The 25568-nt window shown below is 43.2% G+C and overlaps 1 protein-coding gene across 2 annotated transcripts in view; it reads right to left on the bottom strand.

Moving 5' to 3' along the window:
- LOC122563107 (prickle-like protein 1) overlaps window positions 1–25568 on the bottom strand; it is a 150907-nt gene that overhangs the window by 81863 nt on the left and 43476 nt on the right. Inside the window, exon 1 of one of the 2 annotated variants that reach the window (XM_043716544.2) lies at window positions 21099–21222. The exons of the other annotated variant lie outside the window; for it this stretch is intronic. The gene's annotated coding sequence lies outside the window, so the exon portion shown is untranslated. Of the gene's footprint in view, window positions 1–21098; window positions 21223–25568 lie in introns of those variants that run through there. 2 annotated transcript variants of the gene reach the window in all.

The following is a 25568-nucleotide window of genomic DNA, read 5'->3' as shown; positions in this document are numbered from 1 at the left end:
GATACCTGCCCCGGCTTGTTTCCGAGCACCAAGTCTAGAATGGCCTCTCCCCTCGTTAGCCTGTCAACGTACTGAGTTAGGAAACCCTCCTGAACACATCTTACAAAAACAGCTCCATTCAAATCTTTTGCTCGAAAGAGGTTCCAATCAATATTGGGAAAGTTAAAGTCACCCATTACAACAACCCTACTACGTCCACACTTTTCCAAAATCTGCCAACCTATGCTTTCTTCAATCTCCCTGCAGCTATTGGGGGGCTTGTAGTAAACCCTTAATGAGGTGACTGCTCCCTTACTGTTCCTAATTTCCACCCATACTGACTCAGTAGGCAGATCTTCCTCGACAATGGAAGATTCTGTAGCTGTGATACCCTCTCTGATTAGTAGTGCTATACCCCCTCCTCTTTTTCCCCCCTCCCTATTCTTTTTAAATGCTCTAAACCCTGGAACATCGAGCAACCATTCCTGCCCCTGAGAAACCCATGTCTCTGTTAAGGCCACAACATCATAGCACCAGGTACTGATCCATGCTGTAAGTTCATCACTTTTATTCCTGATACTCCTTGCGTTAAAGCAAACACACTTTAACTGATCCTTCCCAGGAAAATCCTTCCCACTAGCTGGTCTACCTCTTGCTATTGCCTCATCTGCATTAACTCTCACCTCCGGTATACAGCTCAGGTTCCCACCACCCTGCCATACTAGTTTAAACCCTCTCGAACTACTCGAGCAAACCTTCCACCCAGGACATTGGTCCCCTTCCAGTTCAGATGCAACCCGTCCTTCTTGTACAGGTCCACCTTCCCCAATTATCTACATATCTGAAGCCCTCCCTCCTACACCAGCTGCACAGCCACGTGTTAAGCTGCACCCGCTCCCTGTTCCTCGCCTCGCTATCTCGTGGCACCGGTAGTAAACTAAAGAACACTACTCTGTTCGTCCTGCTTTGCAGCTTCCATCCTAACTCCCTGAAATCACTTTTTATATCCTCGATCCTTTTTCTGGCTATATCATTAGTGCCAATATGTAACACGATTTTTGGCTGTTCGCCCTCCCCTTTTAGAACATTATACACCTGATCGGAGATGTCGCGGACCCTGGCACCAGGGAGGCAACATACCTTCCAGGAATCCTGATCCTGACCACAAAATCTCCTGTCGATTCCCCTAACTATCGAGTCCCTACCACGAGCACTTTTCTATTCTCCCCCCTTCCCTTCTTTGCCACAGTGTCAGGCTCAGTGCCAGAGAACTGACTGCTATGGCTTTCCTCTGGTAGGTCATCCCCCCCAGCAGTATCCAAAACGGTATACTTATTGCTGAGGGGAATGTCCACAGGGGATCTCTGCACTGTCTGTCTGTCCCCTTTCCTCCCCCTAACTGTAACCCATCTATCCTTGTCTTAGGGCAGTGTGCTCCAGGTAATAGCAACTCATTGTGTGTAATAACATCTATTCATTTCACCTCTGTTTTTCTCTGTATAAGTGCCACTCTCACTCATTCGAATATCTTTTTATTCCACGCTGTCAGGAGGCAATGGCTCTGTATTTTCAAAGGTATGGTCTTTGAAACTTTTAATTGGTCAGAACTGCTGCAAGTTGGATGGAGACAATGCAAGCTGCTTAAAGCTGTCTTGAGGTGGAGGTGAGAGAATGGCGTCACTCGGTATGTGGTGAAGGGGGGAGAGATGGTGTGGAAAAAGAAACCTCCTCCGATCCAGACACACATCAAATCCCATCAGAGTCTCAGGGAGATATTAACAAATGTAAACCACTGGGTGTTGACACAATAGCTTTCCCAGACAGACCCACCAAAAAAGAACCTCTTCAAAATAAATACTTGAACTAGTATTTCATGGAAGGTTCTGAGAGTTTATGAGAGATTACTGAAAGAGAAGCTGCTGTCTCTACTTGTCTCTCCCTCAAAAAAACTGGCCTGGTCCCAACAGAAGCAACCGCAGAAAAGAAGCTTTACGCAGCTGGGAACTTTCACATAACTTCAATACGCTACTGTCAGGTAGTACATGTGAATCCGTGAGGAAAGGTATCATCACCCTCATCTACAAGCAGAAGGGCAGCAGGAGGAAATTAGAAATTGGCGACCGATTTCACTGTTGAATATAAAATATTAAATCCTGTCTTAAGTCATCGCCAACGGGGTCAGGTCTATTCTGCAATCAGTGATTCACTCAAACCAAACCTGTGCAGGACAATCTCTGAGAACCTCGCACTCCTCAGGGATACGATCGCCTATGTGCAAGACAGGGGGGTGAACATTTGCCCCATCAGCCTGGACCAGGAGAAGGCCTGTGACAGGATATTGCACACCTACGTGTGAGATGTGCTCTCCAAAATGGACTTTGATGATGGAATCCACAGCTGGATCCGACTGCAGTATCAATAGGGCAGTCTCAATCAGTGGATGGGAATCAGAAAGCTTCCCAATCAGATCTGGAGTCAGGCAGGGCTGCCCAGACTCTCCTGCCTTGTTTGTGTGTTATAGAGAGCCTTTCACCGAGTCCATCAGGAAGGATGCAAGCCTGATGGTGGAGGCCTAAGGTCAAAGCCTCCCTGTACGTGGATGACATCACCATTTTCCGCTCAGATCTGCTGTTGGTGTGCAGACTCATGAGGGGTCTGTTCAGTAAGCAGTTGCCTCAATAGTCTCCTGCATGAGTAGGAAGCGCCTTTGATTTCGCAACTCTCACAAAATGTTAAACTCCAGTGGGTGGGTTTTTGGGGAATTAAAACACTGGACAGAACTGCTTTAATACCTTTGTTTGTACATAAAGATTTTTTTTAATGAATAAAATATATATCTTGCAAAAAAAACATTTGCTGCTGCTGATTGCATCCAAGTGACCAATGGCTAAACTTCTTCCTGACCTTTCAATGCCAGAGGACTCTAAACTGCATATTTTTTTATTCTCCTTTGTTCTGGACACTATACATTTTTAATTCTAGACCTATCTCTGTGGGAGGGCCCGAGTGACTACACGAATACCACATACTTGACATCTTGTCCTTATTGTTTTTCAAGGTCAGCAGATAATAACATTGCTTTTCCTTTTATTGAAGAGAACCTTGTGATTGGCTCCTTACTGCTTCCAGTAAAAAAAAGTCAATTGCATTTGAGTTGAAGAATTGTACAGCAGCATGCCAAAAAAAATTCCAACTTTGTTGTGACCAATCGAGGCGTCTGAAAAGAGGGGAGCCGCTTCACTCCTTTTCACCTGCTGGTAACAATTCTGCCCAGAGTTGTACAGTACTGGATTAATGCATGTGGCAAGTGAGCGAGTTAGAAGCAGATAGGAATATTCAGGGCCATCAGAACTAACAGAATAATGACCCATAACCCCAAATCCCAGTGGAGGAACTGTGTAAAAGTTCATGCACATTGTTGCTTGCATAATTTGCTACGAATTAATTCTGTCATATTTTAAATGCCAGAATCCATTTGAATTTCTTTATAATGCAGGGTATCAAGTGAGATTTTTTAATTGTAATGCTGTAATATGCAGCAATTTGTTTGATTCATAAAGTGGCCAGGCTCACGCTTCTGATCATAATGTATAGACTTGTAGAAAAATAATAAAATAAAAATATATCTAAAGTTATGTTAGATGTTTGCTGGCATGGGTCCCTTCAGATAGAGCTGCTTGGTAGTATTGAATAGAATACTAAGTTATTGCCATTTGTATTTTGATAAAAATACAATAAAAAGTGTTTAAGTCATGGTTTTCAGATAGTAGTTTCCATCAGGCTATTCTCTAACAATGTTCCCTCCTCACTGCCTGGGGAGACTGATTTCCTGTAGAATGATTCCTTGAGATACTGTCACAGAAGTTGCTAGTTCCTAAGAAACTGACATGCTATTGTAGCCAGCTCTGCCATTGCAAGAGCTATGATAGTTGCTGTTAATAACACTTGGCTGCAAGACATCTTTGTAGAACTGTAGAACAAACAGTTGATTCCTGCAGTACATCATCACCATTGACTGAACATATTTAGAAGGCTTTGATCAGTTTGACAGGCTGAATAAGTAAACGACCCTTCTATGGTGGATTCACAGCTGACAGACACACAAGAAAGCTATCTTAGGATCGAACTATGTAAGGCACACATATTGCTCACACATTCTGTCTTCACCGAGATTGCTTGACACATACATTAATACAATATGTCATCTGTAGCACTGTGAAATATATTGAAATAATGCACTGACTGAATATTTCACTGTGTGAGAGTCACATGATGCTGTTTGATCTCGGTAAATGTAGACAGCCATTTTTTTCTACTTTAAAGTTGATTTTAGAAAGAAAACTCAAGACCATAAGAAATAGGAGTAGGGGTAGGCTATTTGACCAATTTATTCCACCTCGCCATGAACTGGATCATGACTGATTGAGGTCTTAACTCTACTTTCCTGCCTGCCCTCTATTACTCTTCGCCCTTTTGTCAAGTCTGTCTAGCTCAGCTTTAAATACTTTCGAGAACCGAACTTCCATTACTTACTGAGGGAGAGAATTCGAGACACTTAGACGCTCTTAGAGACGTTATTTTTCCTTACCTTTGACATAAATGGGAGGTTCCTCATTTGAAACAGCACTTTCTGATTTTAGATTTCCTCTAGCTAAATGCAAACCCGAATAGTTAGTCAGATTCCCTACACAAAGGGTCTGTGCACTATAGGTTCTTTGGAGCTTCTATTATCATTCTCATTTGGTTGGTTTTATCTTGATGGTGAGGAAACAGTGAGCTTTGAGAAGATTTGTAGCTCAGGTTGAGGTTTTGGATGTAGGTTTGCTCGCTAAGCTGCAAGGTTCATTTCCAGACATTTCCTCACTCTACTAGGTAACATCTTCAATGGGCCTCAGGCGAAGCTTTCTATTTATATGTTTGGATTTCTTTGGGTTGGTGATGTCATTTCCTGTGGTGATGTCATTTCCTGTTCCTTTTTCTCAGGGGGTGGTAGATGGGGTCTAACTCGATGTGTTTGTTGATAGAGTTCCGGTTGGAATGCCATGCTTATAGGAATTCTCGTGTGTGTCTTTGTTTGGCTTATCCTAGGATGGATGTGTTGTTCCAGTCGAAGTGGTGTCCTTCCTCATCCGTATGTGAGGATACTAGTGAGAGAGGGTCATGTCTTTTTGTGGCTAGTTGGTGTTCATATATCCCGGTGGCTAGTTTTCTGCCTGTTTGTCCAATGTATTGCTTGTTACAGTCCTTGCACGGTATTTTGTAAATGACATTAGTTTTGCTCGTTGTCTGTATAGGGTCTTTCAAGTTCATTAGCTGCTGTTTTAGTGTGTTGGTGGGTTTGTGGGTAGCCACAGGAAATAACATCACCACAGGAAATAACATCACCAACCCAAAGAAACCCAAACATATAAATAGAAAGCAGGAATTTTCAGCATTACTTTGCCTGAGGCCCACTGAAGATGTTACTTAGTAGGGTAACAAAAACGTCTGGAAATGAACCTTACAGCTCAGCAGGTGAGGAAACACTTATTTGCATAAGTTTAATTAACCCATTTACAAAATGGGTTAATTAAAGAAAGTCAGCATGCATTTCCTGAGGGAGAATTGAATTTAATAAACTTCTAATTTTTTGAAGAGATAACAGAGAGGTTGATCCTGCAGATGAAGGGCCCCAGCCCCTCTGAACCATACGCCCGGCACCTTCAGGTAATCTGACCTGACGGTGAAGGGGTTAAAGGATTGGTCAGCCCAGTTCCCAAAGAACATGGCCTCGCTATTGCTTCGATTTACCTTGGTTCCTGAGGCCAGTTCAAACTGGTTACAGATGCTCAGGTCTGCACACTGACCAGCAGATCCGAGCAGAAAACAGCGATGACATCCATGTGCAGGGAGGCTTTGACCTGCAGGCCTCCACTGCCTGGAATAGTCACCCCTCTCAGGCTTGCATCCTTCCTGATGACATCAGCAAAGGACTCCTCACAACCCACAAACAAGGCAGGACAGAGTGGGCAGCCCTGCCTGATTCCAGATCTGATCGGGAAGCATTCGGATTCCCACCTATTAATTGAGACTGCGCTAAAGATGCTGGTGTACAGCAGTCAGATTCATTTGCAGATTCCCTCCCCAAAGCCCATTTTAGAGACCACTCTGCCACATGTATGTGTGCGGTATCCTGTCAAAGTCATTCTCCTGGTCCAGGCTGAAGAGGCAGATGTCCATCCTCCTGGCCTGATTGTATCCCTGAAGAGTCCCAGGCTGTTGCAGATTGTCCTGCCGAGTGTAGCACAGGTTTTGTTGGGGTAAATCCCTGCTCCCAGAGCAGACCTGCCCTGGTTGGCGATGAGCTTAGATAGGATTTTACAATCCACATTCAACTGTGAAATTGGTTGCCAGGTTTTAATTTACACTCTCTCCACCTTCCACTTTTCCATGAGGGTGATGATATCTTCCAGAAGCATACTATCATTACCTCTATCAGGTCTGGACAATCAAGTCACACAGAGCTGAATGCATCTGGTAAACAGGGAGACCCTGTCCTGTTTCCCCTAAGCGGCAGTGGGGATTGAGAATGAGAGGGATATTGTCCCTCAATTGGGGCCGGTGGGAGCAGTCCTGTTCCTCCTGCGGGGGACATTGTCCCTTGATCAGAGGTAGGGGAGCTGTCCACTACCTCTCTGAGAGGGAGGAGTATTGTCCCTTCTTCAGAGCTGGGGAAGCTGTCCACTCGCGCTCTCTGGGGATGGGGGGACATATTGTCCCTCAATCAGAGTAGGGGGCATGTATTGCCACTTGATCAGGGAAGCTGTCCTGTTCTCCTCTGCAGGGGAGCTGCCCTCTTCCTCCCTGGGAGGGGGGGGTGAGTGCATTGTCCTGATCCGGTGTCATTGGGGCGAGGGCAAAGCCAGGAAGGTCCGGTGCTGTCTTTGTACTCTGTTCCTTGGTTCCAGGTGCCCGGAGGTTGTGGGGCAGTGGGTACCTTCTGGTTCCTGATTACTGGAGATCCGGTTTTTACCGTGCTCAGGAAGTCTGGTGTTTCTGGGCTTGGGGTGTTCCTTCTTTCCCTCTTCACCCTTGGTGCTCTATGTCTTTGTCTGTCTGTGGCCATCCCTCTGCACATCTTTGTTGTTACAAATGTCCAATGGAATGGAACATTGTTCAAACACATTCCCTCGTCCTTGCTGCTGACTGTGTCAGCGTTAAGCTGAGACCAACCAGCAACAATGAACCTTCTGTGAAACTTTTAACTGAAAGAGACATTGTTTCAAGTTCATTTTCATACATGTTTTCTTGGTTTCCGTTTTATATAAAGCATGTCCTATCTTCATGTTTTCTAATCTTGATAAGAAAATTGAATGTTATCTCTTATCAACTGGTCAAAACCCAAAATACAACATGTTGCTACTTCTCTTCGCCAGGCTCCTTAGAAATGCCTGCAGGAGCAGCATTAAGTATTCATTCATTTCTTTACGCTATTACCTAAGTTCAGAATACAGAGCATCTTAAGCCTGTTCATTATTGCATTAGAAAAGTGTCTGTCATGTCAGAGGCTGAGGGGTGACCTTATAGAGATTTATAAAATCATGAGAGGCATGAATAGGATAACTAGACAAAGTCTTTTCCCTAGGATGGGGGAGTCCAGAACTAGTGGGCATAGGTTTAAGGTGAGAGGGGAAAGATTTAAAAGAGACCTAAGGGGCAACGGTTTCATGCAGAGGGCAGTGTGTGTATGGAATGAGCTGCCAGAGGAAGTGGTGGAGGCTGGTACAATTGCAGCATTTAAAAGGCATCTGGATGGGTATATGAATAGGAAAGGTTTATACTGAAATGGGCCGGGTGCTGGCAGGTGGGGATACCTGGTTGGCATGAATGAGTTGGATGAAAGGGTCTGTTTCCGTGCTGTCCATCTCTATGACTCTATGATTCTATGGCTATGTCAGGTTCACTTCTTCTTTGATAACCTTCACTCATTTTACTTGCGTTTGCCATGGTGTTGAATGATCATTCTCGTCCATCATTTCCTGCCAGCCACCCAATCCTCTTCAGTTGCCACGGCAGTGAAGTCTCTCACCATCTTTCTATCTGATCTCCACCTTCCTGGCAGTGTCATCTCTACCATCTGCCTCACATAATTTTTGTCATCTCTCCCTCGACAACAAAGACCGTACTATTTCAATCTCACCTGGGCTACTTCCTTTGCTGCTTCCACAATCTTCACCAACTCCCTGAGGAGTTGCAAAGATTTATAATGACTCTGAACTCCACAAAGGTCAGGAAATGTCCGCCTGCCACCCAAGTAAAAATGTGCTCCCCTTGTGTCCAATAACATCAACAGTCTGTATTTGCATGCTGCTTTTCTTATGATTAAACATCCCATCTTGTCTGCAAAACAATCACTGTATTGAGAATAAAGCAGCAACCGATTTATTGTATTAGTTCCCAAAGCAGCAAGGTAAATTGATTAAGTATCAAAATTTGGTCAACAAGGCAGCTTTTAAGGAGTGTTTAAAAGGAGAAGGGTAAGCAGAGATTTCAGGGAGGAAATTTCAGAGCTTGGTTAAAAAGGTAAAGTCAACATAATTTGGAGATGCCGGTGTTGGACTGGGGTGTACAAAGTTAAAAATCACATTACACCAGGTTATAGTCCAACAGGTTTAATTGGAAGCACACTAGTTTTCTGAGCGACGCTCCTTCATCTGACTATCACCTGATGAAGGAGCGTCACTCTGAAAGCTAGTGCTTCCAATTAAACCTGTTGGACTATAACCTGGTGTTGTGTGAAAGTCAACATAATCCTACTGGATCATAGGGCTGGTCTCTGTGAAAATTGGTGACGGTTTAACTTAAGGTCATCTCATCCCAGGCAAGGGAAGATGTTGAGAGGGAGAGCTGTTCATGGAAGTCTTGCCTGCCGCTGAATTGGGCGGTACGGTGGCTCAGTGGTTAGCACTGCTGCCTCACAGCACCAGGGTCCCATGTTCGAATCCAGCCTCGGGTGACTGTCTGTGTGGAGTTTGCATATTCTCCCCGTGTCTGCGTGGGTTTCCTCTCGGTGCTCTGGTTTCCTCCCACAATCCAAAAGATGTGCAGGCCAGGTGAATTGGCCATACTAAATTGCCCACTAGTGTTAGGAGGGAAATGGTTCTGGGTGGGTTACTCTTCGGAGGGTTGGTGTGGACTGGTTGGGCCGAAGGGCCTGTTTCCACATTGTAAGTAATCTAAAATAGATACATTAACCTGCATTGCAAACCCGCCATATAGCTAACTGGGCTAGTCAGGATCCGTTAGGACCTGGATAATTGAAGGTACACATCAGCTGAGAGAAAGTGGGGACTGCAGGTGCTGGAGATCAGTTGAGAGTGGAGTGAAAAGCTAGTCGAAGGTATAAACCTCATTTCTCAAGTGATTGAGTTTGTGATGCTCAGATGCTCAGAATCTGATGAGTGCAGATATCTTGGGTGGTTGTGGGGTCAGAGGTAGATGGGGTGCGGTGAGGTCATGAGGTGGTCAAGTGATTTACTAAATGGATGAGAATTTAAAAATCAACATGTTAATTGATTAGGAGCCAATGTAGATTATCAAGCACAGGGCTAATGGGTGAATGAGACTTAATGCTAGTTAAGGAACAAGAAGAATGTGTAACATCTTATGACAACTAAGTGCCTTGTCACCAATGGGTTAACAGGCAGCTAATTTGTACTGAGGAACACATAATAAATAAATTACCAGGTGTTCTGTTTCAGCATTGCTTTATCAGTGAGAGGTTAACATATCCAGGCTGTGGAAAATGCTCCCTCTCCAACTTCCTGGAATCCTTTCCCCCCTCTTAAGCAAGCAGACTGGACCTCAGACAACTCTCTCAACTGTTTCACTGAAGCGTTGGCCTATATTTCATGCTCAAGAGTCTTAATAGTTGCTTCGGAAAAGATGATAAACCTTGTTCCTTTGTGCTCTGATAATTTCCCAAGTCACTGACTCAACTTGTGCAAGAAGCGCCTTTTCTTAATGCCTGGTTCAAGCTGAGCACAAGACAGTTCCAATTTTTTTTTTAAGCTAAAAATTCTGAAGCCTTTTTCACTCTCACAGTTCCTGAAAAGGAATCTTTGGCAGAAATAGCATGATGATAACAACAGCTGAGGAAGAATTCATTACAGTTTTTGTTTAATTGAATGCTTTTTATTTCAATGTGCTCTTTATAATGGCGCTGAGGTCACAGTCTTGCCCCCATGAAGTGTTGACAGAATATCAAGGTCATCCCTCGAAGTGAATTTTTAAAAAAAAATGCGGCAGGAACCAATAATTTCTGATTGTCTTTTATTTAATATGGCCTGCAAATTCTGTTTTTCTGATGATGAAAACAATACTTCATTCCAACAGAATTCTGCCCCATGCAGCGTGATGGTTCGGTGGTTAGCACTGCTACCTCACGGTGCCAGGGACCCAGGATCTATTCCAGTCCGTGTGGAGTTTGCACATTCTGCCTGTGTCTGTGTCGGTTTCCTCCCACAGCCCAAAGATTGGTGCAGTTGAATTTCTTATTCAATAAAAAAAGTGTAGGGGCATTTTTAAGAGAGAAATCAGGAAACCAAAGAAGGGATAGATGATAGCATTGGCAGATAAGGTTAAGGATAATCTGAAGACATTCCACAAATACATTAAGAGCGAGAGGATAGGGCTTCTTAAAGATCTGGAAGGTAGTCTTAAAGTTGAACTGCAGGAAATTGGAGAGATACTAAATGGATATTTGCATCAGTTTTTACTGTGGAGAAAGAGGTGCAGTCGAGAGAATGCAGAGAAATGAACTTTGATGTTTTAGAAACAGTTCACATTACAGAAGAGTAAGTTCAGGAGGTCTTAGAGAAAATAAAGGTGGAAAAATCTCCGGGACCCAATCTAATATATCCCTGAATGTTGTGGGAAGTAAGGGAGGAAATTGCGAGAACCCTTGCAGAACTATTTGCATCATCTATAACTACTGATGACAGGAGGGTGGCTTATGTTGTACCTCTGTTTAAGAAAGGTTGTAAGGAAAAGCCGGGGAACTATGGACCTGTTAGTCTGACTTTGGTTGTGGGCTAAACTGTTGGAGGTGATTATAAAAGATAGGATTTATGGACATTCAGAGAAGTAAAGATTGCGTAGGGATAGTCAGCATGGTTTTGTGTGAGGAAAATTGTGTCTCACAAACTTGATTGAGTTTTTTGAGGAAGTTACCAAAAAGATTGATGATAGCAGAGTAGTAGACTTTGTTTATTTGAATTTTAGTAAAGCCTTTGACAAGATCCTACATGGTAGACTAATTAGTAAAGTTAGGTCATATGGAATTCAGGGTGAGCTTGCTGATTGGACACATAATTGGCTTAATGGCAGGAGACAGAGAGTAATGGTGCAAGGTTGCTTTTCAGTCTGGAGGCCTGTGACCATCAGTGTTCCACAGGGGATCGATTCTGGATTCTCTTTTGTTTGTCATTTATATAAACGACTTGGAAGTGAAAGTAGAAGGCATGGTTAGTAAGTTTGTGGATGACACCAAAAGTGGTGGCATTTTAGACAGTGAAGAAGGTTTTCTAAGACTACAAAGGGATCTTGATCAAATGGGTCAATGGGCTGAAAAATGGCAGATGGAGTTCAATCTGGATAAATGTGAGGTATTGCATTTTGGTTCAACAAACAAGGGTAGGGCTTATACAATTAATAGTAGGTAATTGGGTAGTGGTGTAGAACAGAGGGACCTAGGGGTGAAGGTACATAATTCTTTGAAGTTTGTGTCACATATAGACAGGGTGGCAAAAAGGTGGTTGGCATGCTTGCCTTCATTGCTCAGTCCTTTGAGAATAGGATTTGGGAAGTCATGTTGAGGGTGTACAGGACATTGGTGAGGCCTCTTCTGGAATACTGTGTTCAGTTCTAGTCACCCAGTTATACAAAGGATATTATCCATCTGGAGAAAGTTCAGAAAAGATTTGCCAGGATGTTGCCGGGTATGGGAGGATTGAGTTATAAAGGCTGGATAGGCTGGGACTTTTTTCACTGGAGCATAGGAAGTTGAGAGGTGACCTTATAAAAGTTTGTAAAATAATAAGAGGTACCGAAAGAGTTAACGGTAGTTGTCTTTCCCCTGGGGTGGGGGATTTCAAGACCAGAGGACACATTTTTAGGATGAGAGGAGAGAGATTTTAAAAAGACATAACGGGCAAATGTTTTACGCAGAGGGTGGTTCACATGAACTTACTGAGGAAGTGGTAGATAGGGGTACACTTACAATGTTTAAAAGACATTTGGATAGATATGTGAATAAGAAAGGTTTGGAGGGATATGGGCCAGGAGCAGGCAGGTGGGACAAGTTTAGTTTGGGATTATTTTCAGCATGGACTGTTTGGATCGAAGGGTCTGTTTCCCTGCTGTGTATCTCTAGCTCCAAACTTCCAGCTCAGCACCGCCCTCATGACCTGTCCTACCTGCCTATCTTCCTTCCCACCTATCCACTCCACCCTCCTTTCTGACCTATCACCTCCATCCCCACCCCCACTCACCTATTGTACTCTATGCTACTTTCTCCCTACCCCCACCCTCCTCTCATTTATCTCTCCACTCTGCAGGCACCCTGCCTCTATTCCTAATGAAGGGCTTTTGCCTGAAACGTCGATTTTCCTGCTCCTCGGATGCTGCCTGACCTGCTGTGCTTTTCCAGCACCACTCTAATCGAGACTCTGGTTTCCAGCATCTGCAGTCCTTGTGTTTACCTAGTTGACTCTATGTGCAGATTAGTTGGATTAAGCATGCTAAATTATCCTGGAGTGACCAGGGATGCTTCAGCTCTGTGGATTAGCCAAGGTAAATGTGGGGTTAGGGGATAGGATAGGGAGCTGGATCTGAGTGGGATGCTGTTCGGCGGGTCAGTGCAGACTCGATGGGCAGAACAGTGTGATTCCACACTGTAGGGATTTTATGATTTCATGCAAAGATTCCAGGAAATCCCACTTGATGATGGGACCGAGTCAGTCTTCTTGAGCTGGAATTTTAGCCATGGCAGGCTTAACCAATCAAGGCCCTGATGGACTCAGTGTCCTGGGGAAAGTCACATGACTTTTGTAGAGGGAGGAACCATTGATCCTTGAGGGATAATCCCTCGATGCCTTTGAGATACTTATGACGGTGTGACTCCTTCCTTCAGGGTGGATTATAGTTCAACCTTGGTGACACCAGAAATCTAGTTCAAAATGGAATAAGTATTTCTGTAAATGAGAAAAGAGAAGGGACTGATTTCTGCTTCTGTTGTCCTGACCATTATATCCGCCTCTCAGGAGCAGAATTGACTGAGGCTGTGAAGGTCAATATTTTTAATAAAGCAGTGAGAGAGAGCTGTCCTGTAGTCACTCTGAGCAGCTTATAATCTAGGATCTCAGGAGGATTGGCTAGAGCTCAGCCCCGAGAAAAAAATTTCCATCAGTCTGCATTCTCTTCCAACCTCCTGGGGAGTCAGGGCTTTATCAGTTTGTATTCTCAGAATCTGAACCTTTTCTCCAGGCTTTTCTAAGAGTCGATATTGAAAGTGGGCTGGTGGACGGCAGTGAGTCTCCTTGCACGGCGTGTTTATTTTGCCTGCATTTTGTTTCACATTTCCAGCTGTTGTGAATCAAAGAGAAACTTGATTCACATCAGGATTGCCATCCTGACTCAGCTCTGAAGCAGAACTCAGAATGTAAACCTGAGTCCTTAGGCTGACACAGAAAATCTCACCCCCTCTGGCTGCAGCTGCACTTTGGTTCCCTCTCAACCCAACATCTCCCGCACCTTTTCTTTTCCTCCTGAACCGTTAGGGGCATTGATATTCAGAGGGATCTGGGTATACAGGTCCACAGATCCCTGGGAGTGAGAACACAAGTGCATAAGGTGGTCTAGAAGGCACGCAGCACGCTTGCCTTCATTGGCTGGGGCACTGAATATAAAAGTTGACAAGTTATGGTCCAGCCGTACAAAACTTCAGTTAGGCCACATTGGAGAATTGCACACAATTCTGCTTGCCACATTACCAGAAGGACGTGGATGATTTGGAGAGAGTGCAAAGAAGGTTTACCAGGATGTTGCCAAATCTGGAAGGCTTTAGTTATGAAGAGAGGTTGGATAGACTCAGATTGATTTCACTGGAATGACAGAGACTGAGGGGTGACAAAATTATGAGAGGCATAGATAGGGTGGATAGTCAGAGGCTTTTTCCCAGAGTGGAAAGATCAACAACAAGAGTACACAGTTCAAGGTGAGAGGGGAAAAGTTTAGGAGAGAAGTGCGGGCAAAAGATTCACCCTCAGGATGTTGGGTGCCTGGAACGCACTGCCAGTGGAGGTGGGGGAAGCAGGTATGTTAGTAAAATTTAAGATGTATCTTGATAGACACACGAATGGGAGAGGAACAGAGGGATGCAAACCATTCACAGGCAATACGTAGCGGGACTCAATAAGGCTTAGGAATTGGCACAAGCTTGGTGGGCCAAAGGGCCTGTTCCTGTGCTGTATAGTATATTCCTCGCTTGATGTTGGTATTTGAGAATGGGGTATGGGGATATGGTCACACACACATTGTCAAAATAGGTTAATGGAATGTTGGGACTTATATTTGAAGTGATAGAATACAAAGGAAGAAAACTAATACTGCAGTGTATAAAGCTTGGGTCCAATCCTCCTCTGACAGCACTTTCCAAACCAATCACCTCTAAAATTGAGAAAGACAAGAACAGCAGATGCATTGCAACACCACCACCTGCAAATTCTGCTCCAAGCCACACATCATCCCAATTTGGTAAGATATCCCCTTTCCTTCATAGAACATAGAACAGTACAGCAGAGTATAGGCCCTTCGGCCCTCAATGTTGAGCCGGCCTTTTATCCTACTCTAAGATCAGACTAAACTAAATACCCTACATTGTACTATCTCCCATTTACCTCCCCATGAGTAACTTAAATATCCCTAATGTATCTGACTATACTACCACTGCTGGCAGTGCATTCCACGGACGCACCACTCTCTGTGTAAAGAACCAAACTCTGACATCTCCTCAAAACCTTCCTCCGATCACCTTAAAATTAGGCCCCCACGTGATACACACTTCTGCCATGGGAAAGAGTCTCTGGCTATCCACTCTCTCTCTGCCTCTCATCATCTTGTACACCTCTATCAAGCCACCTCTCATTCTTCTTTGCTCCAATGAGAAAAGCCCTAGCTCCCTCAGTCTCCAGTCCAGGCAGCATCCTGGGAAATGGTAAAGTTGTAATCTTGGAACTCCCTCCCTAATTGGGAATGTGCTTATACCTCAAAGACTGTCACTGTTCAAGAAGGCTCACCAATATCTCGAGTGCAATTATAGATGGGCAATAAATACTGGCCTAGCAAGTGATGCCCAGATCCTGTGAATAAACAGAATAAAACATAAGCATGATATTTTGGCTTCAGAGGGAGAGCAGCATAGATTTATTGGAATGATAATTGAACTCCAATTATGAGGTGATATTACACCAACTATGGTGGTATTCCTGGCAATTCAGAAAGTTAAGGACAGCACAGTGGCTCAGTGGTTAGCACTGCTGCCTCACAGCACCAGGGTCTCAAGTTCAATTCCAGCCTCAGGTGACTGTGTGGAGTTTGCACATTCTCCCTGTGTTTGCAAAGATGTGCAGGTCAGGTGAATTGCCCATAGTGTTAGGTGCATTAGTCAGAGGGAAGTGAGTTACTCTTCAGAGGGTCGGTATGGATTTGTTGGGCTGAAGGGCCTGTTTCCACACTGTATGTAATCTAATCTTAAGGAATAATTTGGTTGTAGTTATCAAGACATGAGGGATAAAGTACCAAAGAAGGAGACAATCTATTTCTGCTGCTTTTGAAGTCAAAGTCTCAAGGTACATGTAAAATATGAGAGCCAGATCTTTCAGTAATGAATTTAGGACAAACTTCTTGTCACAAAGAATGTTAGGACTTTGGAACTCTCTGTAATAAATAGCAATTGATCAAAATATTTTAAATCTGACACTAAAAAATTTTTTACTCGCCAAAGTTATCAAGGAACATGGACAAAGAGTTAAATGGAGTAAGGTCATAGTTCAGTCATAATCACATTGAATTATGTAAATTACCTTCCCTCGTTCCTATGTTCTTGTTAAAGACTCTCCAGAAACTTACCTCAAAGAGATAGATTCCATGCCTGTCTGGTAATGCTCAACATGCAAATGGTCTACATTCATCATTAGTGATATAAAACATCACATGATGATCAAGCCTGGAGCGAGGTGACTCGGTATTCACCTCCTGGTCAGCATTCCCCTGCAGTTAGAAACTGGGATAAAGCAATATCTATTGATCCTGACCAGAACACAGCCTCCTCGAAGACCCACTATGATGATAACAGAGTGAAGATATCTTGGCCATTTTGGTGATGAGCATTTATGCGAAACAGTGGAAGCACAAAGTGGCTCATTAAAAAAAAATCAATTTGCAATGTTCTGATATGTCTTTTATAATCTGCTCAAGGATTCATTCTTCTGGAAAAGCAGAAAAATGGCAAATTGTCCCTTTCAGCTCCATCTAAAATGTAAGGGAGACAATGCAACTGTAAGGGAAATGTGCAATCAAAAGATGGTCATTAATGGCATTGTCAAAGATACTTCTACAAAATCTCTAGCATCCTGGAGATATGGCAGCATTCTCAAATTCTCAAATTTCCTTTTGAAATGTTGTCTACTTATTTCTCATAATTTTCTTCTGTTTCCAGTGAGCTCAGTGCCATCTGTTGCTGAGAGGTCTGGCTGGCCTGCCTACTCCAAGTTCTGGATGTGCCAATGCTGCCCTCACTCAGCCTTGGGATAATTTTATTCAAAGAGTCATAGAGATGTACAGCACAGAAACAGACCCTTCGGTCTAACCCGTCCATGCTGACACGATATCCCAACCCAATCTAGTCCCACCTGCCAGCATCCGGCCCATATCCCTCCAAACCCTTCCTATTCATATAACCATCCAAATGCCTCTTAAATGTTGCAATTGTACTAGCCTCCACCACTTCCTCTGGCAGCTTATTCCATACACGTACCACCCTCTGTGTGAAAAAGTTGCCCCTTAGGTCTCTTTTATATCTTTTCCTTCTCACCTTAAACCTATGCCCTCTAGTTCTGGACTCCCCGATCCCAGGGAAAAGACTTTGTCTATTCATCCTATCCATGCCCCTCATAATTTTGAAAACCTCTATAAGGTCACCCCTCAACCTCTGATGCTCCAGGGAAAACAGCACCAGCCTGTTCAGACTCTTCCCATAGCTCAAATCCTCCAACCCTGGCAACATCCTTGTAAATCTTTTCTGAACCCTTTCAAATTTCACAACATCTTTCCAATAGGAAGGAGAACAGAATTGCATGCAATATTCCAACAGTGACTGAACCAATGTCCTGTTCAGCTGCAGCATGAGCTCGCAACTACTATATTCAATACTCTGGCCAATAAAGGAAAGCATACCAAATGCCTTCTTCATGATCCTATCTACCTGCGAATCCACATTCAAGGAGCTTTGAACTTGCAATCTTCTTTAGCTTTGATCCCCCGTCGTTCCACCTTCTGGGGAATTTTTCTCTCTCCCCTTCAATACGGGGAAAATTGGTAAATCAGAATCTTTGATTTATTTTTAATGTAATCGCCATTAATTTCATAAAAGGCCTCAAGTGATTCACAAGAACACGATTGAAGCAAAAATTATCACCAAATCAAAATAGTAAGGAGAGATGACTGTAGGCATTAGAGAGCCACTTTAACTGAAGAGGGACGGAGAAGTTTAAGGAAAAAGATCCCAGAACATAACGCCTAAGTGACTAAAAGCTCAGTCTGCAATTGGTGGGGTCAAGGAGTTGAGTGATACACAAGAGGCTCGAATTAACAAGCAAGAAGATTTCAGAGGGTTGTTACTCTAGATTGCAGAGATAGGGAGGACATGAGGAAACACAGGAATTTGAACCCAAAGATAAGGACCATTTCCAATTCCCCATGTTGATGGAGTCGGTGAAAGTCAATGAGTACAGGGATGATGAGTTCAACAGTTTTGGAGTAAGGGAGTGTAGTGATAATGTCTCTGGGATAGTGAATCCTAAACTGCAGCTTAATGTGCTGAGGGCATGATTCAAATCCTCCTATGGCAGGAGAAGCACACTTTTAATTGTTATATTTGGGAGTCCAGGGACATCAGATGGCTGATATACAAATACAACTGTTCAGTCTCAGCTGTGGTTCAGCTGGTAGCACCTTTCACTTCTTATATTAAAAGACAACGGGTTCAAATACCATGCTAGGGACTTCAATTCTCAGTTCAAATTGATATTCCAATGCTCTATTGTAAGTGTGCTCCATTGTCAGAGGTGCTGTTTTACAAATGTTACCTTAAACAAAGATGTTGTCAGGTGAATGTAAAGAATCCCAAGAGTTTGAAGAATATCGGGATTTTCCCCTATTTTCTTGGCTATTGCTTATCCTTCAGATAAATGTTACCAAACACAGAATATCTGGTCATTACCATAGAGTCATACAGCATGGGACAAAATCCTTTGGCCCAACTTGTCCAAACTGACCAAACATCCCAATCTGACCTAGTCCCATTTGCCAGCATTTGGTCCATATCCTTCTAAACTCCTCCTATTCACGTATCCAACCAGATGCCTCTGAAATGTTGTAATTGTACCAGCATCCACCATTTCCTCTGGCAGCCCATTCCATACATGCACCACCCTATATCAAAAGGTTACCCCTCAAGTCCTTTTTAAATCTTTCCCATCTCACCTTAAACCTGTGTGCTTGAAGTGGGAGATGGCACGGGGCCAGGTGACACTAGGCATATGGACACACAAGATGGCCGCTGAGTCATCAGTTGGCCACTTGACACAAAAGATGGCCGTCAGACCACAGTATAGAGAGAGACACCAGAGCAAACACAGACACTGCCTGGGGCCACCAGAATGCCAGCACAATGCACTCACAACCTGGTTGATTAGTTTAAGGCAGGTGAGGGAGAGAATACACGAGTAATGTACACTGCCCGCTGAAGTGTCTAAGTCCAGCCAACACTTTTGATAGCAATGCTAACAGCTTGATACGGACTCAATACAGAGTGCTAATAGCCAGGGCTGCAGTAATCATCCTTCTCAGGAAGAGCAATTAGCACCCTTTACTAGAGCAATGGATTTCCACGCAGAAATTGAAACTGACAACATCTGCATTGAAACTGACAATGTGTGCATTGAAACTAACAACACACCACGCTGAAACTAACAAAGGCTGGAACAGACAATGACTAGATCAAAACTATCAATGTTTCTGCAATGATTACCATAAACAAATCATGTTACAAAGACAATAACCTCACCACTGACCTGTTGTATCATAAGATGTATAAAAGTGTCTTGAGATGTGCTGCGGGTCGAGAGAAGACTCGCAGCTGACCATTGTACTATTGGTGGCTTTCTCTTCCCAGACCTCCAGTATTTCCTTGTGCAATAAACTGTCATTGAACCCAGACTCTGGCTCCAAGACTGGTGATTTTCCCCATAACACCCTCAAGTTTTGGACTCCCCATCCTAGGAAAAAGACATTGGCTACTCACATATCAATGCCCCTCATAATTTTTTACATGATTCGGGGATGCCGGTGTTGGACTGGGGTGTACAAAGTTAAAAATCACACAACACCAGGTTATAGTCCAACAGGTTTAATTGGAAGCACACTAGCTTTCGGAGCGACGCTCCTTCATCAGGTGATCACCTGATGAAGGAGCGTCGCTCCGAAAGCTAGTGTGCTTCCAATTAAACCTGTTGGACTATAACTTGGTGTTGTGTGATTTTTGACATAATTTTATAAACCTCTATAATGTCACCCCTCAGCGTCTGATGCTCCAGGGAAAAATGCACCAGCCTATTCAGCCTCACCCGATTGCTCAAACCTTCCAATCCCGGCAAAGTCCTTGTAAATCTTTTGTGCAGCAATCTGCATCAATCTTTTCAGATTGCCAACCAGAGGTAAATTGGCTGCTACATCTCCTGCGTTATAATGATGACTGCATTTGATGAGAGTTGAAACTTTATTGCTGGAACAGCACAGCAGGTCAGGCAGCATCCAGGGAACAGGAGATTCGACGTTTCGGGCACAGGCCCTTCTTCAGGAATCCGCTGAGATACTTCCTTGTCTGTGATGCCCTTGAGATATCTGAGATTGTGAATGAGGCTGAGGCTCTGCCTTGGGAAATAGCCTTCTCACACTCATTACTTTGAGAATGTCCACAGTCTCCTGATGTCTATTAAAAATATGCAAGTTATGAAATCCATTCATTATGGAGATTTTCGATGCATTTTCATTAATTTGCAACAACAAACTATCAATAAGTCATTATTCTACTGCTTGGTTCTGCTTCTGTCTTATCCCCTGCTTGGCTTTTCACTACCTTCAGAAGTGGGAACCCTACTTGCAGGTGAAAAAGCAATGCAAATATATTTTAGTTCAAGTGCATTTCATGTAACTGTATTGAACCATCTCCCGTGTCATAAACAAAAGGGGCTTTAGTATTATATGATTCTGGGCTGCATTAGATATTGGAGTAGATGTCAACCATTTGTCCCATCAAAGCTCCTCTGATCACGGCTGATGTGATAATCCTCAAAACCACTCTGCTGCCTTATCCCCACAACTCTTCATTCACTTGCTGATTAAAAATCTGTCTCAGCCTTGAATATACTTCATGACCCAGCCCCCAAAGCCTTCCACAGTAAAGAATTACACAGATTCACCAGAAATAAAATCCCTGGAGTATGGCAATATAAGCAATATGTTCCCTCATCCTTGCCTACAGTCTTTTCTATGTCCAAATATTTCTGGGATGTCTTAGTTCCTCTGATTGACCCCTCTGAAGCTTGGATTTGCCCTGATATACTTCTGTCTGTCTGCCCCAGGGTACGATCGCAAAAGGAAGTGGTTCTTATTTCTTTCCTGTGATATATAGTTATTTCTTTCACCCTGACCGAAGATTTTGCAAAAGATGAACTCTGGAAAAACCTTAGACAATTTGCCAATAAGTTCACAGGATTTTTAAAAAAATCAGTAACTATTACCTTACTAGATCTTTGTCCACTTTGCTCTCTCCTCTGTATGGGATGGAAAGCTCCAGGTTCAGATTGCTGTGAATATGCTTTAGTGACCCAAAGTTGGAGACACAGGAGAAAGGGGTGATTCAAGTGTAATGGACTGATGTTGACAGCTTTCCCTTCCTTAGGGTGGAACGTTACTTTATCATGTGCTGCGATGAGTTCCGCAGTCAGGAACTGACAAGTATCCGTGTTAGATTTGAAGGAGAGCCAAGCCTGGAGTTGGTTTGTGAAATGTGTTTGGATGTTGTTACACTGCAGGGAACAGGAAATTGGGAACAGCAGATCGTGCTCATTAGCTGTGCACTCATCTTTGTGTTTCCACCAGTTTTTTCCTCTTGTCTCCTGCATACTGTTCTACAGGCAGCAGGAGCCCATGGCTAGATTGGCCATTCTGTAAGGGTGTGCCTACAGACAATGCATGTTAGCAGGTTACTTCCATCGGGATCTTCACAAGTAAGTTTGAATTGAATTGTATTGAATTTATTGTCACATGTACTGAGGCACAGTGAAAAGGTTTGTCTTGTGAGCAATACAGGCAGATCACAGAGTTAAGTAGCATAGAAAGTAAATAATAGGTAAACAGCAGCAAAAACAAAAACACAGGTACAGGTGAATGTTAAGAGTTTGTGAGTCCATTCAGTATTCTAACAACAGTAGGGTGGAAACTGTTACGAAACCAGCTAGTGTGTGTGTTCAGGCTTCTGTACCTTCTCCCCGATGGTAGAAGTTGTAGAAAAACATTGCCAGGGTGGGGTGGATCTTTGAGAATGCTGGCAGCCTTTCCTTGACAGCGGGACTGGTAGATGGGTTCTATAGATGGGAGGTTGGCCTTTGTGATTGTCCAGGCCGAGTTCACCAATCTCTGTAACCATCTCTGATCTTGAATGGTACAGTTGCCATACCAGGTTGCCATACATCCAGACAGAATGCTCGCGATGGCACACCTTTGGGAGTTGGCAAGGGTATTCGCCGTCATGCCAAATTTCTTCAGCTGCTTGAGGAAGAAGAGATGTTGTTGGGCCTTTGTGACCAGCGCACCCACATGAAGAGTCCAAGAAAGCTTGTTGTGGATGACCACTCCCAGGAGCTTGACACTCTCCACTCATTCCACCTCTGTGCTGTTAATGTGTAGGTTGGCAGGAGTAACATCCTGCCATAAGTCAATAATGAGTTCTTTGGTTTTGCTGGCATTGAGAGCTAGGTTGTTCTAAGTGCACCATTTTTCCAGGTCTTCCACCTCCTGTTTTATCACCATCTGAAATTTGACTGACTACGGTTATGTCATCAGCAAACTTGTACATGGCATTAGTCTGGTATTTGGCGATGCAGTCATGGGTATACAGTGAGTACAGTAGGGGGCTGAGTACTCACCTCTGGGGTACTCCAGTGTTGAGTGCTAGTGAGGATGAAATATTGTCCCCAATCTTCACTGATTGTAATCTGTGGCTCAGGAAACTGAAGATCCAGTTGTAGAGGGTGGGGCTTAATCTGAGATCAGTAAGTTTAGTAATCAGTCTCAAGGGGATAATTGTTCTTGATAACAACAGTTTGCCACACAGCCAGCTTTACAATTAAGGACCAAGAAAAAAAAGTCTACTGTTCCTTTCAGCTCCTTCTCTTATTCCCTTATCCCATGTTGTTGAGGCCAATATTAGACTCCCACCTTTCACTGCTACCCAGAATTGTCAGATCACTCCAGGGGAATCTCCAGCAGATGGAAAATTATTCATCTGGACAGTGACAACCAACCCAGGGGAAAAAAATAATCTTCTAACAAGGGAAGGGTGTCTTTTTTTGTTTATTAAAAGGATATGGAGAAAAAGGATGTTTGATTGATGGGCATGATGGTGGGTATTTATGTGATGAAACCTCAAAAAATAAATACAACCAGAGTTGGCAAAATTGTGCTATGCTGCTGCTTAGATCAAGTAACTTAGCATGGAGCAGGGGTTAAACACCTAAATATATATCAAACCTCATCCATCAACCACACCCAGGCAATTCCAGCAGGGATTGTCAATATAAATCCTGTCTAATTGTCCTGGCCAGTGGAACTGCAACCAATGGTATCAGGTCCACATTTCCTAGATTGATAGGAGCCAACTTAAACCTAGCTGGTGTGGATGCTGTGGTGTAGTGGTAACATTACTGGACTAGCACTCCATAACCCTAGGCTAATGAACAAGGCTCAAACCCCACAATGATTGGTAGATAGTGAAATGTGAATTCAATACAACCTGGAATTAAAAGCTAAAGGTGACCATAGCCACTGTCAAATGTTAAAAATCAATCTTTTTCCCTTAGGAAGGAAATCTGCTGTGCTTCCCTGGTCTGGCCTACAATTCACTGCAGGAGTAGGCATATGGCTTTGAGGTAGGCATGATGACCTCATGCAGAGTGGGCTTGATCTGCTTTTAACTTGTAGGTTTCCCCAATAAATGAAATAGCTTCTCCTTGTCTAAGCAAGAAAAGCAACTACCTTTTTAAATCGTTTAACTGTCTTAAAAAATCCCAACCAAATCATCTCTTAATCTTCAAAAGACTGAAGTCAGAGTCGCACAGCAAGGAAACAGACCCTTGAGTCCAACTCATTCATGCTGACCATGTATCCTAAACTGACCTAGTCCCACCTACCAGCACTTGGCCCTTATCCCTCGAAACCTTTCCTATCCATGTATCCATTTAAATGTCTTTTAAATGTTGTAATTGTACCCACCACTACCACTTCCTCTGGCAACTCATTCCATAAATGCACCAATCTCTGAGTAAAAAAAGTACCCCTCAGGTCCCTTTTAAATCTTTCCCCTCTCGCCTTAAATCTATGCTCTTTAGTTGTGGACTATCCCACCTTGGGAAAAAGACTTTGGTTATTCACATTATCAATGCCCCTCATGATTTTATAAATCTCTGTAAGGTTACCCCTCAGCCTCCAATGCTCCAGGGAAAAAATCCCAGTCTCTCCTCAAACTCAAATCTTTCAGACCTGTCAACATCCTTCTAAATCTTTCCTGCACTCTTTCCAGTTTAGGAAGAATATCCTTCCTATAGTAGAGCAACCAGAATTGTGCACAACATTCTAAAAGTGGCCACACCAATCTCTTGTACAGCTGTAACTTAACACCCATCTCCTGTACTCAATGCTTTGACCAATGAAGGCATACATGCCAAATGCCTTCTTCATCCTGTCCACCTGCGATGTCACTTTCAAGGGATTATGCACCTGAACCCCTACGTCTCTCTGTTTGATAATAATCCCCGGGGCTCTATCATTAACTGCGTAAATCCTGCCCTGGTTTGTCTTATCAAAATACAACACCTCACATTTATCTAAATTCAACTTTATCTGCTACGCCTTGGTCCATGGCCCAGTTGATCAAGATCTCGTTGTACTCTTAGATACAACAATATTAAGTCTTCCAAAACCCTATTATGATGACAGAGGTAATGTTGTATAGGAAGCAAATCTAAACAGTAGCCTCTTGGGTTTTGTAAATAGGCCAGGAACCCAGATAAAACTGTTTTACATGTCTGTATTTCATGTTTGCTGTTCTGTTCTGCTAGAATTACATGTGGGGTCAAGAGGTTTCACAAAGGCTGCCATTTCCATAGATCTAAACTGTGTCTGGACATGTTGAGGTTATAAAAGGTGCTATATAAATGCATCACAGCTTTAAGACTCAACAATGAGATCAACAATTTCAGATCATAATCATAAACTCCATCTATTCAGAAGTACCTGTTGGTACTGAGTATACCATGGTCATTTACACCTCATCTAGATCTATCCTTTTTTTTCTTATCATTCTTTTCTGCCTTGCACTACCATCCCTTTTGTCATTTAATTTCTCCCAATTACCACACTGTCACAGAACTTTTTTTATTGGTCTTTGCTCCCCGTTACCTGTATACGTAAAAATGCTGAAGATAGCAGAGTGGTTACATTACAATACAATTATCTCTTTTTATATAAAAAACTTTCTTCCTGCCTTTAGATTGCACTTCGTCTCACCTGCGAATGAACCCTAAACTGAGATTTGGACTGAGATCTGTTGCAGCTCAAGACAAACACATATGCAGACAGGAACATGGATTTATTTGTAACCTGGCAGTGGACAGTACTTCAAAGCCCTGCACAAATGAAACGAGCTGTTTCAGGTTGCTACCATCCAGTACCACACACAAGTACTGCTCACTACTAACTGGATGCTGCTCTTTAGTCAAAAAGATATTCTGCGGACTACACAAATGAGTAATTTAGTCTATTCATTTCAGTGCCAGTGAGATGGTTGCATTTCTCAAAGATTGATATTAAAAATCACACAACACCAGGTTATAGTCAAACAGGTTTATTTGGAAGCACTGGCTTTCAGAGCTCCTTAATCAGGTAGTTGTGGAGAATAAGATCGTAGGACACAGAATTTATAGCAAAAGTTT

This window comes from Chiloscyllium plagiosum, unplaced genomic scaffold (assembly GCF_037043375.1).
Source record: "Chiloscyllium plagiosum isolate Xiang-an unplaced genomic scaffold, Cpla_swu_hap1 HiC_scaffold_26, whole genome shotgun sequence".
Lineage (NCBI taxonomy): Eukaryota > Metazoa > Chordata > Chondrichthyes > Orectolobiformes > Hemiscylliidae > Chiloscyllium > Chiloscyllium plagiosum.
Note: the sequence above shows the minus strand (reverse complement) of the source record. Positions and strands in the feature narration are given on the sequence as shown.